Source organism: Mus caroli, unplaced genomic scaffold (assembly GCF_978045245.1).
Source record: "Mus caroli unplaced genomic scaffold, Mus_caroli_1 scaffold_18, whole genome shotgun sequence".
Lineage (NCBI taxonomy): Eukaryota > Metazoa > Chordata > Mammalia > Rodentia > Muridae > Mus > Mus caroli.
The window spans coordinates 40146438-40152369 of record NW_028227273.1 but is presented as its reverse complement, the minus strand read 5'-3'; the positions used below and the strand labels follow the sequence as shown (position 1 = coordinate 40152369).

The 5932-nt window shown below is 38.6% G+C and overlaps 1 non-coding gene across 1 annotated transcript; it reads left to right on the top strand.

Annotated features, from left to right (window-relative positions):
• The first annotated feature begins 2059 nt into the window (after positions 1-2059).
• On the top strand, positions 2060-2196 carry LOC115029793 (small nucleolar RNA SNORA17). The gene has a single exon (XR_003835357.1). It is a non-coding gene; the product is annotated as a small nucleolar RNA SNORA17 (small nucleolar RNA).
• Positions 2197-5932: the final 3736 nt, after the last annotated feature.

The window sequence follows — 5932 nt, the reverse complement described above, 5'->3', positions numbered from 1 at the left end:
ATAGACTGGCTACACAAACAGGACCCAACATTTTGTTGCTTACAGGAAACCCACCTCAGAGAAAAGGACAGACACTACTTCAGGTGAAAGGCTGGAAAACAAATTTCCAAGCAAATGGTCCAAAGAAACAAGCTGGAGTAGCCATTCTAATATCGAATAAAATTGACTTCCAACCCAAAGTTATCAAGAAAGGCAAGGAGGGGCACTTCATACTCATCAAAGGTAAAATCTACCAAGATGAAATCTCATATCTGAATATCTATGCTCCAAATACAAAGGCAGCCACATTTATTAAAGAAAAGAACCATGTTCTAAGATAGTCAAGAAGCTGGAAGAAATTAGTTTGAGTATGTTTGCCCAAATGGTAGATTCTTGAGAGTACCGAGAAGTTGCACTTGGTTTAAAGGTTGTACAATATATACAAGTAAAAAGTGCCTCATCATTCTGTATAATGTACATATTTCCTTTTTCTATTTTCTTTATTTACATTTCAAATGTTATCCCCTTTCCTAATTTCCCCTCCATAAATCCACTATCCTCTCCCACCTCCCCTTGCTCCCCAATATACCCACTCCTACTTCCTGTCCCTAGTATTCCCCTACACTGGAGCATAGAACTTTCACAGGACCAAGGGCCTCTCCTCCCATTGATGACCGACTAGGCCATCCTCTGCTACATATGCATCTAGAGCCACAAGTCCCACCATGTGTTTTCTTTAATTAGTAGTTTAGTCCCAGGGAGCTCTAGGGGTACTGGTTAGTTCATACTGTTGTTCCTCCTATGGGGCTGAAAACCCCTTCAGGTCCTTGGATACTTTCTCTAGCTTCTCCATTGGGGACCCTGTGCTCCATCCAATGAATAACTGTGAGCATCCACTTTGTATTTGTCAGGCACTGGCAGAGCCTCTCAGGAGACAGTTATATTAGACTCCTGTCAGCCAACTCAATTCTTCACAGAACTTGAAAGAACAATTTGCAAATTCATCTGGAATAACAAAAAACCTAGGAAAGCAAAAACTATTCTCAACAATAAAATAACCTCTGGTGGAATCACCATCCCTGAACTCTAACTGTACTACAGAGCAACTGATAAAAACTACATGGTACTGGTAGAGTGACAGACAGGTAGATTAATGGAATACAATTGAAGACCCAGAAATGAACCCACACACCTATGGTGACTTGATCTTTGACAAAGGAGCTAAAACCATCCAGTGGGAAGAAGACAGCTTTTTCAACAAATGATGCTGGCTCAATTGGTGGTTAGCATGTAGAAGAATTCAAATTGATCCATTCTTATCTCCTTGAAAGCTCAAGTCTAAGTGGATCAAGCAACTCCACATAAAACCAGAAACATTCAAACTTATAGAGGGAAGTCCTCAAACATATGGGCACAGAGGAAAATATTACTGAACAGAACAGCAGTGGCTTGTGCTGTAAGATCAAGAATAGACAAATGGGACCTCAAAACATTGCAAACCTTCTGTAAGGCAAAGTACACTGTCAATAAGACAAAACTGCAACTAAAAGATTGGGAGAAGATCCTTACCAATCCTAAATCCAATAGGGAGCTAATATCCAATATATACAAAGAACTCAAGAAGTTGGACTCCAGAAAACCAAATAACCCTATTAAAAATGGGGTACAGAGCTAAACAAAGAATTCTCAACTGAGGAATACCGAATGGCTGAGAATAACCTTTAAAAAAGTGTTTAACATCCTTAATCATCAGGAAAATGCAAATCAAAATAACCCTGAGATTCCACCTCACTCCAGTCAGAATGGCTAAGATCAAAAATTCAGGTGACAGCAGATTCTGGCAGGGATGTGGAGAAAGAGGAACACTCCTCCATTGTTGGTGGGATTTCAAGCTAGTACAACCACTCTGGAAATCCATTTGGTGGTTCCTCAGAAAAGTGCACATAGTGCTACCAGAAGATCCAGCAATACCACTCCTGGCCATATACCCAGAAGATGCTCTAACTTGTAATAAGGACACATGCTCCACTATGTTCATAGCCGCCTTATTTATATTTTCTTATTAATTAAAAATAAATCAACTTCCCTGTCTGATGAAACATAGGAGATACGGCTGCTGCATCAGATGTTTGTCAGTAGGTGGAAAAGAGGAGAAAGGCTATATCGACACTTAGTGTTCCGATTTAAGAACATCTCAATGATTAGTAGCCTAACATTCCCTGAAGTATATGAGGCTCAGACGACCATCAGTATGGAACCATGGGCTCAAAGAGAAGTAGCCTGAAATGGCCACCAGTTTGGTGCCACACAGGCCCAAATGGCTCCCAAAATGAGAAGGAATCAAAGACTAGAAGAATCCCTACCTGATACTGATGGACCTGTGGGAGAGTGAGTTTGAGATAGGTGATCCTCATGTGGGGTGACTTAGATGGTCAAGGCAAGAAGTGAGTCTAAGATGACCATCAGTTCTGAGGGCTGTGCGGGAGTAATAAGAAATGGCTTTGGAATTCATGTAATAAGGCCTACCAGTTAGCACAGCCATGATGGGTGCACCTGGGTGAGGGCCGAGATCCACATGTCCTGAGGACTTCCTGCTGTTATGGAGTTTTGCTGTGCTTGTTACCTTCACATCCCTCTTAATCTAAGAGTTGTATGAACACTCTGATGGGCATTCAGTCCCTCACTGGCAGTACCTCTGGCACTCATAATAATAATAATGCTAGATATCTTTCAGGCTTTGCTGCTGGAGCAGATTTATAATTCAATCACCTCTATAGAGAACAACTTAAAAATGTAGATTGTCAGCCATGACCATCACCCTTAGGTAGCATTTGGAAAAATAAAATTGTTAGTGAAGCTAGGTTAAGATGTGTTTGCTACTGGATCTTATGTAGAAAATCTTAGAGAACAATTTGAAGTTCAGGAAGGTACACTCTTAATAGTTAAGCTAGGGACTTTTATGATTAGGGAACAAGAAAAGTGGCAGCGCTTGCTGACATGAATCTCACTGAGGCTGGACTACTGATAATTGATTTCTTATGCCCATTTTGCCCTCAGTTTTGTAGTATGACTTGATAAGAATTACTGATAAGTAGATATACATTCTGAATATTTAAAATAGATATAACTGATTTTTATATAAGTTTAGATTTGTGGTTCTTTTAAGGTTTTTATAAGATTACTTTTAATGATGAATAATACAATAATTAATCTTTTCTTTGTATCTGTAGATTGCTGCCTGCCAGTAAGAGAAACTGATTGAGAAAACTACCTTGTTTGCTTATACTTTGTTAATCTATAATAAGTTTCTCAGTTATAAATATATATGAGTTCTTGGGAATAATTTCTTTTCTTTACCTGTAGTACATTATGCTATTTCTTATAAAGATTTTGGGGAACACACTGTATTTTCATAGTCATTCACTAGGGAAAAACTAGAACATAATCATGTTGCAATTTTGTACTATTGGAAAGATTTTGCTGGGATACATAAGCTATAGAAGAAACAATAAAGTTGGTAGGACTTTCTTTCATCCATCCACCAAGTATGTGTGTGTGTATATGTGTGTGTGTGTGTGTGTGTGTGTGTGTACATGTGTATATGTGTGTATATGTGTATACATATGTGCATGTGTATATGCATGCATGTGTATCTGTGTGCATGTGTATATGTGTTCATGTATATATGTACATATGTATACATGTACATATGTATATGTGTGTATATGTATATATGTGTATATGTATGGTTGTATATATGTGTATAAGTATATATGTGTATATGTGTATATTTATTCATGTATATATGTACATGTGTATATAGGTAAAAAGTGTATATGTAAAATGCTTAGAGGCTGCTTGTTGGAACTTCATTCCATCCATCAAATCTGTATGTATGTATATGCTTAAAGTTTGTTTGGGTGTGTGCTGGCACTTCCTTCACCCACCTACTGTGTTTGTGTTTGTGTGTGTGTGTGTGTGTGTGTGTGTGTGTATGTATGTATGTGTGAAATGCTTGGAACCTGCTTGTTGGAACTTTATTCCATTCACCCTCCAGGTATGTGTATATGTTTATGTGTACATATGTGTGTATATATGCATATGTGTATGTGCAAAATTTTTGGAGCCTTCTTGCTGGGGCTTTGCTTCATCTATATCAATGTATGAACATATATATGTCTATCTATCCATCTGTCTGTCTGTATATATGTATGCATATTTGTATGTATTTGTACACATGAATTTAGTGAAGTCTGACTTTGGCTTCAGCAATGGTGTGTGTGTGTGTGTGTGTCTGTGTGTGTGTCTTTGTGTCTGTGTGTCTGTGTGTGTGTGTTCTGTGTCTGAATTTTCTCTTTCCTTTTCTTTATCACCATCCCCTATCACCACCTATGTTAGACAGGAGAGCTGGCCCCAGGATCATCATAGTGGGCTAGTTGGTCATGCCTATAACCAGCTGCAACACTTGGAAGAGTGAGCCACCTCTGAATGGTATTTGTGTATGGAGGGCTGTGGCACCGAATCAGCCCCAGGCATATATGGGAACCAGAAGGAACTTGCCCCAGGCTGCTCCCCAGTTCCATTTACGTGAAGGCTCAAGGTGAGTCCCTTGGAGCAGAAGTGGTGGGCTTACCTGTGCTCAGAAGCATATCTGCACTCCTGGGAGATTAGCTTTCTCCCAGACAATTTCATTATGCTATTGAGATTGACAAATAAAACATGAATTATTTATTTTTGGAATTTTCCATTAATCTTTTCTGATCATGACTATATACAAGTAACTGAAACCACAGAATATAAAACTTGATAATGAAGAAAGTACTCTAGTTAGTTCTCAAGGTTATACAAAAAAAATTGCTACTGTTTTATAAGTGAATATTATTTTCCAATTAGTATTAAGTTATCCCTCACAACAGTGGTTATAAGTTATAACCCTGCCCAGAAAACTTTGTAGTGATTTGATAATAAATGTTTATAATATTCTCTTCACAAATCCTTCTTCATCCTGGTAGACAGCCTAGTGCCAGATAATATCTGACTTACCAGATATTCATCCAAAGGTAGTTGGTTGATATGCCAAATTCACCTCAGTTAATGTCTGATCTATGTAGTTTATGACTACTGAATACCCTCTGTCCAGGAGAGTTCTGATTAGTAGAGATTCTGGATATGGGCCTATCTGCTGGGTGTTATATATTAAAAAGCAATACAATAAAATACAGAGGTGGTTTATTACGTGCAGATGCACAGGGAAGAATAGTATACTTCCTGTGCCAAAGGGAAAGAGAACCTGTCCAGACATGAGCCAAGACAAGGTCAAGGACCTGTGAAGAAACAGAACTAGAGGACCCAAGGAATTCAGCAAGCAGATTTCCTTCAGGAGTTGTCATTAGGGCCTTAAAGCAGGTAGGCATCAGTTGTGTGGCTACACCCAGACATAGTCACTACAACTTATCTGAGTGTTTACAGATGGTAGAGTCAGGGGGTGGATATCTAAGAGGTTGTATGTATGTTTTAGAGGCTAAAGTCAACAGAAGGCTGCTGTATCAGACTCATATATGAATCAGCATATTAAGGAACAGAAGGAAATTGAGAAAGAGAAACTGTGTCAAGGTTAATTCCCTGCTTCATGTAGAGAGAATTAAACTTATATTTGAAAGAGGTGTCAACACAAATGAAATGAGAGGAACACATTACAACTTGTGTTTATATGTCTGAGTCTGTCCTTTTGCAAATTATTTTAATGGTTAGGTTTCCAAACTGATTTGGTCTAGGAGAAGTCAGGAGGAGGTATCTGGGTTTAAGAAAAGTAGATAAGTAGTAGTTAGTCTGGGAAGGTGGACAATATGACTGTGATAGTCATCTTTCTCCATGTCCAGTGTCCATTTAAACTGGGAATAAGTATGGGATTTTACACTAGAGTGGCATGGTTTTCCTTCTGTAGGACTTTTAT